Here is a 12775-nt window from a genome sequence, read left to right on the forward strand (position 1 = left end):
CATCAATATTACCCCTTTCTTTGGAACTTCAAAGCTGTGTAATAAATAAGTTTCCAACATCCACATCCACAGAATGAATGAATGAATCTTTATTTGTGTCAGCCATCGGCCATAGCAATAAAACAACAATACGATATACAAAGAATAAAAAATAAAAACTCAAGTGCCAGTGTGGTGTAGTGGTTAAGAGTGGTAGACTTGTAATCTGGGGAACTGGGTTCGCGCCTCTTCTCCTCCATATGCAGCTGCTGGGTGACCTTGGGCTAGTCACACTTCTATGAAGTTTCTCAGCCCCACTCACCTCACAGAGTGTTTGTTGTAGGGGAGGAAGGGAAAGGAGAATGTTAGCCGCTTTGAGACTCCTTAGGGTAGTGTTAAAGTGGGATATCAAATCCAAACTCCTCTTCTTCTTCTTCTTCTTCTTCTTCTTCTTCTTCTTCTTCTTCTTCTTCTTCTTCTTCTTCTTCTTCTTCTACAAAATACATATTAGGGTTTTTAATCAATAGTCAAATAGTAGATCTTTTTCTAATTGCATCAGCCAAAAACATTGTAATCTTTGCTGTCACCTGAGCTCATCTTGATCTGCCAAATGAAAGGACACTGTCGCACTGGCTGGGCAACCCAGAATGGAAAATAAAAGAGGGTGATAATCTCATTCCTCAAGTCTTTATAAAGAGTGCAGGCGAGAAGGACATGTGCCACCAATTTTCTACTGCCATCTCCACAGGAACATAAGCGTTTTCCGTGTTGAATCTGTTGGAATTGTCCTTCAAGTACAGCCAAGGGCAATACTTTCAATCTTGTGAGCGTAACAGAATGCCTATATTTTTGAATTGCTATGTTATGCATATCGGGTGCAAGAGAGTCAAAATGGGTAGGTGGAAAATAGTCATACCATGGTAAAATTTCCTTATTGTGGCCAAGTTGTTCTGATGTTAAATATCATTTAAGCACTGACAAATTAGATTGTTTGCTTTACTAAAACCCAAAGCAAGTAGCTGTTGTGGTGATAAATCACAAGAGTGAAGCTTCTGATAGACAATTTTAGTCCAGGCACTCTTGTGACAATCTTGCAGCACTAGGGATATTAGACCGGAGGGTCTTTAAGTTTAGGCAAAGCCCATAGTTATGTGTCCTATGCCAAATCTGTAATTCTACTGAGGGAAGATTAGCCTCTAGGCGCACTGATGCTTTTGGGACACAGGCTGGTACGGAGAAAATTTGCCTCATGAACTTTGGAGAGCTACCATAGATCCAAGGTGTGTGCCTGTCCAAACTAATCCCCATATAATAACTGTGTTGGGGTTTAGCTTGGAACACTTCCAGGACTGATGGTATATGTTTACCACCTTTTGTGTAGAAAAGGCCTGTCAGAATTTTGACACTTTGGGGTGCTTTTTATTTTGCACATTTCTGGTGTGCTCCCCATGACCCTGTAGACTGAAAATAAAGCCAATATATTTAAAGACTTTGACCTGTTCAATTGGCTGGTTGTCCATGCGCCATCTATGGGCCCTACAGTTTCTTGAGAAAACCATGGCTTTGGTTTTCTTGTAATTCATGGCCAGCTGTTCTCTCTGGCAATATCCTGAAAACACCTCATCATTCTTTTTAGGGCTACATTTGTTTAGGATGGAAGAACCACATCATTTGCATATAATAGCATTGAGATGGGTTTTGTGGCCAGTTTAGGGGCATGAAAATCTGGAGATGATAGACATTGGACAATATCATTTATATATAAGTTGAATAGTGCTGGGGATAGGATACACCCTTCCTTGACTCCCTTTGTGGCTGGTACAGATCCTGTAAGTTGCCCATTTGTGGAGCAGCGCACTTTCAGCACAGTATCCTTATATAAGTATTTAATCAAGTACAGTCCTGTTTTTTCTATACTTGAGGAGATATTTTGAGTTATAGGGATATTATAAGGTTCCCAAGATTTTTCTTCTTCTCATCAATATTTCTCCTTTCTTTGGATCTTCAAAGCTGAGTAACAAATAATTTTCCAACATCCATATGTACAGATATTACCTGTGGAATTTTGTAGAGGCCAATGATGTCCATCATAAGGGCAGAAGTGTCAGAGCCAAGTCCTCCAATAATGGCAAGAAGGGTTTTCTGTTTGCCACATTTGTAGTTGGGGAGAAATGTATGTGACTTTGAAATCAGGTCCAGTGTCGTCTGATAGGTCATCCTTGCACTGTCATAGCTGTCAGAGATGTGGAAACCGAGGGTGACATTGGGCAGGATATGGGCATTCTTGTTGATCTCGTTTACAGCAAATGCCAAAGCCAGGCTGTGCTGGTAGAACTTGGTTATGACACTGCCAAGAGAGTTTACAGTATTTTAATATCTCAGAAGATGTGTTCATAATGCACAAATTCGTTATGCTACAAACCCAGAAATTTCTAGGTGCAACTGCGTCAGAGTTTGCAATATCATTTCTTTTTTGTTTCTGATGTGCCACAATTTTTGAATAGTATCTTCTTCAGAAATTTTTACACAGACCAAGCTATGAGGAGTGCAAAGTTTAGTACTATGTTGTATCATAGATTGCACTTTGATTGTCCATTTATTGTCCATTATACCATGTAAGCACCTGTTGAATCAAATATTTGCATCCCTTTCTCATTAAGTGATTTTGTGTCCATGTGTTTGCACCTCTAAAACCAGATCATTATTTTTTACATTCTTCCTGTTCATTTCTGATATTCCCATAGTAATAAATCTTCTTCAGTTAAAATAATTTTTTGCAATCTATGCTGCATCAGATCATATATGTCCTATTGAATGGGCTTGTTGTGACAGGCTTTGAGAGCTCATCAGCAGAGCAAAGCAATACATTTTTATTTTCTCTGTCAAATGCACCGGCAAATACCCACATCCATGACCTCTACTCTTTAATGAAATGTATGTGGTGACTCGAGAAAGAGTTTGATCTAGGGTACTGAAAAGGTCACCAAGAAGAAGAAATATAACTTTAGTTTTCCCAAAGAAGCAATTGTACTGGAGCTGAAAAAGACTAAAGTTCCCATTAGCTGACCAATATCCCATCCCAAGTGACATTAGTCAGGGCTTTTATATTTCCCCTTTTTGAGATTTATTTTTTTGTGTGTGCTCATTGTGTGAGTGCACACAAAACAGTTTGCTGGTTTTCATATGTATATTTTCCATGTGTATTCTGAAACCTTGCAGTATTCATGATCCAAACTTTTCCTTGATTTTTCAATACTCTCTGCTTGTCCTTCCTGATGGCTTTCCTGTACCAACACCCTGCTTTCCCAAACAAAGAAGGCTTTCATATCTGGAAGGAGAGTATCCACATATACTCTTGATAATTATAAGGTTTACAGGTTTGAAAATGCGGATGGAGTGAGGGATCCTTACCGTGGAAAGTCAAACTGGTATTGAGAAGGGTGTTCCTCAAAAGTAACCGGGTTGACTATATAAGAGATCTGAGAAGCAATTCCACCAATGAGGAGGCAGCCTAGCTGGTACCATTCATGTGGAACAGAGAGGGGATCACCTGTGTGACATTTCATAGTTTCTTCTTGGGTCACAACAGGAAACAGCAGGAGCATCAATGCTGCTATTTCTAACATGTTGGCAGAAAAGAGATTCTGACTCTATAAGTTCCCTAAATTGTAACTGGCATCCTATGTGAGATTGCCAATCCTAGATGTCCAAGGTTCAGAAAGGGGAACATGTCACAGACGGACCTGCCTGCCTCTTGCACTTAATTATAGCCTAATGCCACCAGGGTTAATTTATAACTACTTTCCAGGCTCCCTTACAGACTGTTTTCTCCTGCCTTCTAGAAAGCTTCAGAAGCTTCAGAAAGGTGAGCAAATTATAGTTATTTGGATAATTGCAGGGGAAAATAAATGCCTCTTCAAAGCTTTGATACTGAGTGACAATTTGGGTAGGAAAAATTTGGTTCATCTTTATGGAACAGTCCACAAGTCTTCTCTATTCCCTAAAGCAGATGCATTAATAATTTGGCGCTTTGTTATTGGGCAAGAACTTACATCAATTCCTGCCTGCAAGATCAAAGATTCAATGACATGTAAATGTCCACAAATATCCCTTCTCTGCCAGGAAGCAATGAGAAAGAAAAGTTTGGTTCCTGATCTCTCTGAAAAACAAATTAAATCAGGAGAGTGACACTCTCTGGTAAAACCTGTAACCTGACAGAATAAACCAAGCAATGATAGTCCTGGAATGAAGATGGCTGTGTCTTAGAATTAGAGTTTCATCTTTCCCACCTGCCAATTACTTGCCATCAGGCTTTTTTGCTAGCATGTCTTACTAGCAAACCAGAGGAGTAAAGGAATAGGGCTTTGGAAAGGCCAATGATTGGCTGTTGGGTAGTGCTTGCCATCCACGCTTTCTTTGCTTGTGTGAGTAAGGACTGCAGATAAACGCAGACTTCGGGTGGGTTATATGCACTTTGGATAGTACTGATATGTTTAGATTTGTGCAGTTATTGTTTCACTTTCCACTCCAATAGCGAGTTGGTTGTCATGATCTAGTTGGCTCCTCGGCTTAATTAGGCAGCAAGCAGACTCTGTCAACTTTCAATCAGTTTTATTATATACAGTAATTACACTCAGAGCCATTCACACAGCTACCTTTCAAGAGATTCAAGCATCTGGGCTCCCATTTGGCCGCCAACAGGATTTTGTTGTTGTTTAGTTGTTTAGTCGTGTCCGACTCTTCGTGACCCCACGGACCATAGCACCCCAGGCACTCCTGTCTTGCACTGCCTCCCGCAGTTTGGTCAAACTCATGTTCGTAGCTTCGAGAACACTGTCCAACCATCTTGTCCTCTGTCGTCCCCTTCTCCTAGTGCCCTCAATCTTTCCCAACATCAGGGTCTTTTCCAAGGATTCTTCTCTTCTCATGAGGTGGCCAAAGTATTGGAGCCTCAGCTTCACGATCTGTCCTTCCAGGGAGCACTCAGGGCTGATTTCCTTAAGAATGGATAGGTTTGATCTTAAAGCAGTCCATGGGACTCTCAAGAGTCTCCTCCAGCACCATAATTCAAACGCATCAATTCTTCGGCGATCAGCCTTCTTTATGGTCCAGCTCTCACTTCCATACATCACTACTGGAAAAACCATAGCTTTAACTATACGAACCTTTGTTGGCAAGGTGATGTCTCTGCTTTTTAAGATGCTGTCTAGGTTTGTCATTGCTTTTCTCCCAAGAAGCAGGCGTCTTTTAATTTCGTGACTGCTGTCACCATCTGCAGTGATCAAGGAGCCCAAGAAAGTAAAATCTCTCACTGCCTCCATTTCTTCCCCTTCTATTTGCCAGGAGGTGATGGGACCAGTGGCCATGATCTTGGTTTTTTTGATGTTGAGCTTCAGACCATATTTTGCGCTCTCCTCTTTCACCCTCATTAAAAGTTTCTTTAATTCCTCCTCGCTTTCTGCCATCAAGGTTGTGTCATCTGCATATCTGAGGTTGTTGATATTTCTTCCGGCAATCTTAATTCCGGCTTGGGATTCATCTAGTCCAGCCTTTCGCATGATGAATTCTTCATATAAGTTAAATAAGCAGGGAGACAATATACAACCTTGTCGTACTCCTTTCCCAATTTTGAACCAATCAGTTGTTCCATATCCAGTTCTAACTGTAGCTTCTTGTCCCACATAGAGATTTCTCAGGAGACAGATGAGGTGATCAGGCACTCCCATTTCTTTAAGAACTTGCCATAGTTTGCTGTGGTCGACACAGTCAAAGGCTTTTGCATAGTCAATGAAGCAGAAGTAGACATTTTTCTGGAACTCTCTAGCTTTCTCCATAATCCAGCGCATGTTTGCTATTTGGTCTCTGGTTCCTCTGCCCTTTCGAAATCCAGCTTGCACTTCTGGGAGTTCTTGGTCCACATACTGCCTAAGCCTGCCTTGTAGAATTTTAAGCATAACCTTGCTAGCGTGTGAAATGAGCGCAATTGTGCGGTAGTTGGAGCATTCTTTGGCACTGCCCTTCTTTGGAATTGGGATGTAGACTGATCTTCTCCAATCCTCTGGCCATTGCTGAGTTTTCCAAACTTGCTGGCATATTGGGTGTAGCACCTTAACAGCATCATCTTTTAAAATTTTAAATAGTTCAGCTGGAATATCATCACGTCCACTGGCCTTGTTATTAGCAATGCTTTCTAAGGCCCATTTGACTTCACTCTCCAAGATGTCTGGCTCAAGGTCAGCATCCACACTACCTGGGGTGTACGAGACCTCCATATCTTTCTGGTATAATTCCTCTGTGTATTCTTGCCACGCCAACAGGATACCCTCCAGGAAATCCCCTTTCAATTCTTTGATTGACGTCTTTCCTTGACCCTTGTTAACCTACGAGCGCGGGGATTCTGGTTGGCATCCTACCCCTTCGTCTGACAAATCACACTCCCCCTTTCTGTTGTTGCTAGAGACCGCTCCAGACCTCTCTCACTTCTCTGAGAATTTATCTCCTCTTCTCCAGCAGATGAGAAGGGCATGTGTTGGGGGAGCTGTCTTCAAATGGCTGGGAAGGAAGAAGAACTGCTCCTTCCTCCACTTCTAATTCTCTAACCCAGACATCCCCAAACTGCGGCCCTCCAGATGTTTTGGACTACAACTCCCATGATCCCTAGCTAGCTGGACCAGTGATCAGGGATGATGGGAATTGTAGTCCAAAACATCTGGAGAGCCGAAGTTTGGGGATGCCTGCTCTAACCCTCTCTGGGGAGTCCTTTTTCTGGCATTCTCTGGCTCTCTGCCCCCTTCTCCATCCCCATAGTCTGTCTGGAGAGCCCTTTCTTTTTTCTTTTCTTTTTTTTTTACTTTAAAAATAGGCTTCATTTCGATTGTACAAACACAAAATATAACATAAAATTTAACAAAAAAATCATATTCAAACATCAACAAAAGATAACAAAAAGGGAAAAGAAAAGGCGGGAGAAAAAAAGAGGGGATGGGGAGAACTGTATATATGTAGCCTTATAAATACACACATATATATAGTAAAAAGGTAAGCTTATAGACACTAATTTGAAATACAATTCCATTTCAAAGAACTTAAAACTTAGCATACCAGATAGTATACCTGATAATGCTAAATGATATAACATAACATAACTATTAACACAAATGAAATAACATAATATAGCAAGATCAACACCCATAAAATGTATCAAATAAGATGTCATATAAATTTAGGATTTGGATTACAAATCCTGAGATAAAAGATAGACAAGAAAAACGGAGAATGAAAATTATAAATTGAAAATTGAAAATTGAAGATTACCATAAAAAGAAAAAGAAAAACTTCCCACTGTTCATACATCGCTTTGTTTACATATTTACCAAATTCTTGCTTCTTTTAGATTATCTTTGAATTCCTACTGCTAATTTTAACCTTTTTATTAATTTTTCCCTGTTTCTTAACTTCAATTTAAGCATATCACCAGATGTATATTAAAATTTTCTTTTCTTAAATAATCTTCTACCTGTTTCCATTCCTTAATACATTTCTGTTTGGGGATGTTCCTAATTGCTGTGGTCATTTTATCTAGGTTCATGAATTCGACCAATTTCTCCTGCCACTCATATATTGTCGGCATTTTTTCACCCTTCCAGTTTTTAGCTATCAATAGTCTGGCGGCTGCACTAGCATATGATAGTATATTTCTTTTTCCTTCAGGAATATTTTCTGGGATCATATACAATAAAAATATTTCTGGATTTTTGGGGAACGTCATTTTCAACATTTTTTTCAATTTTTCATATACTCCGTTCCAAAATTCTTGGATCTTGCCACATTGCCACCAGCAATGGTAATAGTTTCCAATTTTCTCTTTACATTTCCAACATTTGTTGGAATCATTTTTGTATATTTTGGCAATTTTGGCCGGCGTAAGATGCCATCTGTAAACCATTTTAAGAATGTTCTCTTTAATTCCTGAGCACGCTGTAAATTTCATTCCTTCTTTCCAGAGTCTTTCCCATTTATTACTAAATATAGGTCTCCCTAAATCTTGGGCCCAACGTATCATCGTGGTTTTTACCAATTCATCCTTTAATTCCCACTCGAGAAGGTAAGCATAAAATTTTGACATTGGCTTCTCGCCATTTTCCAGTAGTATCTCCTGGAATTTAGATTTATTTTCGGAAAAACCAATTTTCAGATGTTTAGTAAAAAGACTTTGGATCTGGCCATAATGAAGCCAGCTCATGCATTCTTGTTTAAGCTCATGATATGATTTCAATCTTAATTGTTCTCCCTCTCTTTCTAGGATATCCGAATACGTCGGCCATTTACTCTGCCTGAGTTTTCTGAATAATGCAGTTGCTTCCATAGGGGAGGCCCACCAAGGCGTTTTCTGCTCCAAGATATTTTTATATTCGTACCAAATTTTTAATAAAGATCCTTTGAACACATGGTTCTTAAATTCTTTGTATCCGCCTTTTTTTTCTTCTAACAGATACTTGTGCCATCCCTGAGTGTTATTAAACCCTTCTATGTCTAATATCTCTTTATTCTCCAATTCTACCCATTCTTTTAGCCACACCAAGCCTGCTGACGCGTGATACAGTTTTAAGTCTGGGACCCCCCATCCTCCCCTCTCCCTTGTGTCAGTCAGCAATCTGTATTGTATCCTTGGCCTTTTTCTACCCCATATAAATTTGCTCAACCCCTTCCTCCATTTTTCGAATATTTCCTTTTTTTCCACAATTGGGAGCATTTGAAATAAAAATGATAATTTAGGTAATATTACCATTTTGATCGCCGCTATCCTTGCAGAAAACGTCATTTGTAGGTTACCCCATCTTTCTAGCTCTCTCTCTATTTCCTTCCATTTTTTGCCATAATTATTTTCGAATAGGTTTATATTTTTGGCTGTAATTTCGATTCCCAAATACTTCACTTTATTTACGATTTCCCATCCTGATTTTTCTCTCAATTCTTTTATCCCTTTTTCTCTTATATTTTTTGTAATAATTTTCGTTTTATTCATATTTATTTTAAAACCCGAAACTTTTCCATAATCATTTAAGACTCTTTTCAAATGCCCTATTGTCTCTAGAGGATCCTCCAAAATTATAATGACGTCATCTGCAAAGGCTCGCGTTTTATACATGCTTCTTCCCACTTTAATTCCTTTGATCTTTTCACTTTCTTTTATTTCCTTCAATAAGCTTTCAATTGTTAGAATAAAAAGGAGGGGGGAGAGTGGACATCCCTGCCGGGTGCCCCTTGATATTTCAATTTCTTGGGAAAGCTCTCCATTTATTATCAAAATTCCTTTTTGTTTTTCATAAATTGAGTTTATACTTCTAAGAAAATTCCCTTCTATTCCTATTTCTTTAATTACTTCTTTCATATATTCCCAATTGACATTGTCGAATGCCTTCTCCGCGTCCAGGAATATCAAGGCGGCTTCCCGACCAGGGTTCCAGTCAAGGTATTCGATCAAATTAATCAGAATTCTGACATTATTATTCATCCTTCTTTTGGGGAGAAATCCTTGTTGTTCTTTTTCTATAATTCTATTTAGCACCTCCTTTAGTCTTTTTGCCATGATTGCTGCGAATATCTTGTAATCGACGTTTAATAGGGATATGGGCCTATAATTCTCGACTGAGTCTATTTTGTCTCCCTTCGGTATGAGGGTTATAAAGGCCTCTTTCCAAGACTGGGGCATTTTCCCTTCTTCCATTATTTTATTAACTACTTTCACGTAAATCTCTCCTATTTCTTCCTTGAGGATTGTGTAGTGTCTACTCGAGAGCCCGTCCGTACCAGGGGACTTCCCTACTTTTAGATTTCCAATTATTTCATGTACCTCTTGCAAGGAAACAGGTTTGTTTAACCTTTCTTTCTCATCCTCACTTATCTTTTTTAACTTGTGTTTTCTAATATATTCTCTTATCATTTTCTCATTAATATGGTCTCCTTTATACAAATTCCCATAATATTTCATGAAGCATTTATGAATATTTTCTCTCTTAACCCAATTTTTCCCATCCATTTTAATATTTGTGATTATTCTTTCATTCTGTTTCTTTTTTAATTGCCAGGCCAATAATTTCCCCACTTTCCCTCCCATTTCAAAATTTCTTTGTTTGGCCCACTTAATTTTTTTCTCCATTTCTTGTCCCGTTAATATTGATAACTCTGTTTGCAGGATTTTAATTTCAGATGCCACTTTGGCATCTTTGGGTTTTTTTACTAATTCTTTTTCTTTTTCCTCAAGTTCTTTTTGGATCTTATTTAAATTCTTTTCCCTTTGTCTTCTTATTTTACTCTTTTGTTGTATATATATCCCTCTAATAAAGGCTTTACTGGCGTCCCAGATTGTTTCCACCCCTTGTTCGCCTAATAGATTAATTTGAAAAAATTCTTTAACCAAATTCTTTATTTTGCCTACAAACTCATCATCACTTAAGATGGTTTCGTCTAACCTCCATCTCCTTTTACTCCTATACTCTTCCTTTAAATTTAGCATTATTGGGTTATGGTCCGACAATGATTTCGTCATAATTTCACATTTGTCTAATTTAATCATTAACCTATTTGTGATCCAAATATTATCAATCCTTGCTGATGACCTTTGTACATTTGAATAAAATGTGTACTTTCTTTCCTCCGGATTTTCTAACCTCCAGCAATCTTGTAAATTATAGCTCTCTAATAATCTAAAGAAAATTTCCGGTAATTTGCCTTTATATTTCTTTCCTCCACTTGACCTATCTAATTCCAGTTTTATTACTCCATTGAAATCTCCTGCTAGTATTACTTCTTCATCCTCAATACAATTTCCCATTAGCTTCCATAAATTTTTAAAGAATTCAGTCTTTCCTCCATTTGGTACATACACATTTACCACCACAATTTCCCCTTCTGGTACATATAACTTAACCGCGATTGCTCTCCCCTCTTCGTCTTGAAAGAGTTTTTCTGCTCTAATCTTAGAGTCTACATATATAACTACTCCTCTCTTCTTTTTATTATTCAAGGAGACAAATTCATTTCCCAGTCTTTTGTTCGTCAACAATCTTTCATGTTTTTTTGATATATGTGTCTCCTGGAGACAAATTACCTTCCATTTACCTTTTTTCAAGATATGTTCAATTTTATTTCTTTTTACTTTATTATTTAGGCCATTAATGTTCCAGGAGATTACCTTGAGGCTCATTTCTTTATTAATATACTTTCTATCAACCACAGCAAAAATTTCAACTTTTATTCAAAATTTTGATTCCCCGTTGAGACCCAAGAATTTTTACTATAAACAGGTGTGAGTAACTATGTGGTTATATAAGCAAAAAAGGTACTAAATCTAAAATGAAAAAGGAAAGAAAAGGCAAAAGAAGATTATCTGCTAAGTCGCTATATTCTTACTCCTCTCCTTCCACCACCTGTCCCTCCTCTACACTGTTCTCCTCTCTTTCTCCTACTAACTCTCTCCAATTGTTCTTACTGAATCTTTCCGCTTCCTCTGGTGCTTTTATTGTTTTCTTTTTCCCTTTGAAGCTGAAGGTGAGTCCTTCTGGGTACTCCCAAACGTACCAAATATTTTTCTTCCTCAGAATATCAGTCAGGACTTTGTATCTTTGTCTCTTCAGTCGTATTCTTTTAGGCAGTTCTTTGTAAATGTCCACAATCTTTCCCTCTATTATTAGTTCATTCTGTTTTTTCGTTTGAAGGATCTTGTCCTTAAGGAGTATTGAATTTAGATACATCATGCAGTCTCCCACCGCTTTGCCATTCTTCTTCTTGTCGACTCTGATTCTATAAATTTTATCTATATCCAGCCACAAGGCGTCTTCTTCCACTTCCAGCCATCGGGCTATTTCTCTAACAATTCTCTCATCCACCCTTTCGTTAGCGATCTCCGGCACTCCCCTCAGGCGGAGGGTCAAGGCATTTTGTTTAAGTTCGAGCATTGCCATCTGGTCCGCTATTTCTTCTTGCAGTTTCCTTAACTCAGCTCTCTCTTCCTCCTCCTTTTTTTGCATTCTTTGTATTTCTCTGTTTTCGTTTGCTATTCTTTTTATAGATTCTTCTTGCTTATTCAATTTCACCGTCATTTCTTTTACTGTCTTGTCCAATTCTTTGTGTTTACTGCTCAGTTCTTTTATTTGGCCAGACATGGAGTCCAGTTTTTCACTCAACGATCTGTTCATTTCGGTGATGAGATCTTTAATTTCTGCTAATGGGTCGTTTTCTGATGTTAATGATAATCTCTTTGAGTTGCCTGCTGGATTTGCTGCCATTGCTGATGTTATTTTCCTTGTTGTCATATGGCCAGGCATTTCTTACTCCTTCTGGTGTAGCTTTTCTCAATATATTATTGCTTATTCGGTCTTTCCCTGAGGTTTCTATTTTGTTTTGGGAGTTCCCTTTCCAGGTTGATTACAGGTTCATCTGTTGGCTCCCCTTTATATTATTTCAGCTTGTAATATCCCCTCAGTCCAGTAGGTGGCAGCCTTCTTCACCCCCAGTATCTATGACTCTTCTCTTTCTGCTTCTTGTTGATCACTCAGCTTCCGTAGTGAAGGAGGAAGTGTTGCAACGATGACTTTGCAAGTCTTAATCCTCCATTTTCTCCCTCTCATCCACTCCAAATATTGAGGTAGGGAACATATCTCAAACAGTCTTTAAACCTTATTTCGCGAATATAGTTGACGTATTTAGCGCTTCAAAAGTTGTTCCGCAGCTGCTCCCCTTTGCCTCCACTTAACGTGCCGGCTTGGGGGGTTTCTCACAGCTTCTCGCAGCGCAA

Source organism: Zootoca vivipara, chromosome 13, assembly GCF_963506605.1.
Source record: "Zootoca vivipara chromosome 13, rZooViv1.1, whole genome shotgun sequence".
Lineage (NCBI taxonomy): Eukaryota > Metazoa > Chordata > Lepidosauria > Squamata > Lacertidae > Zootoca > Zootoca vivipara.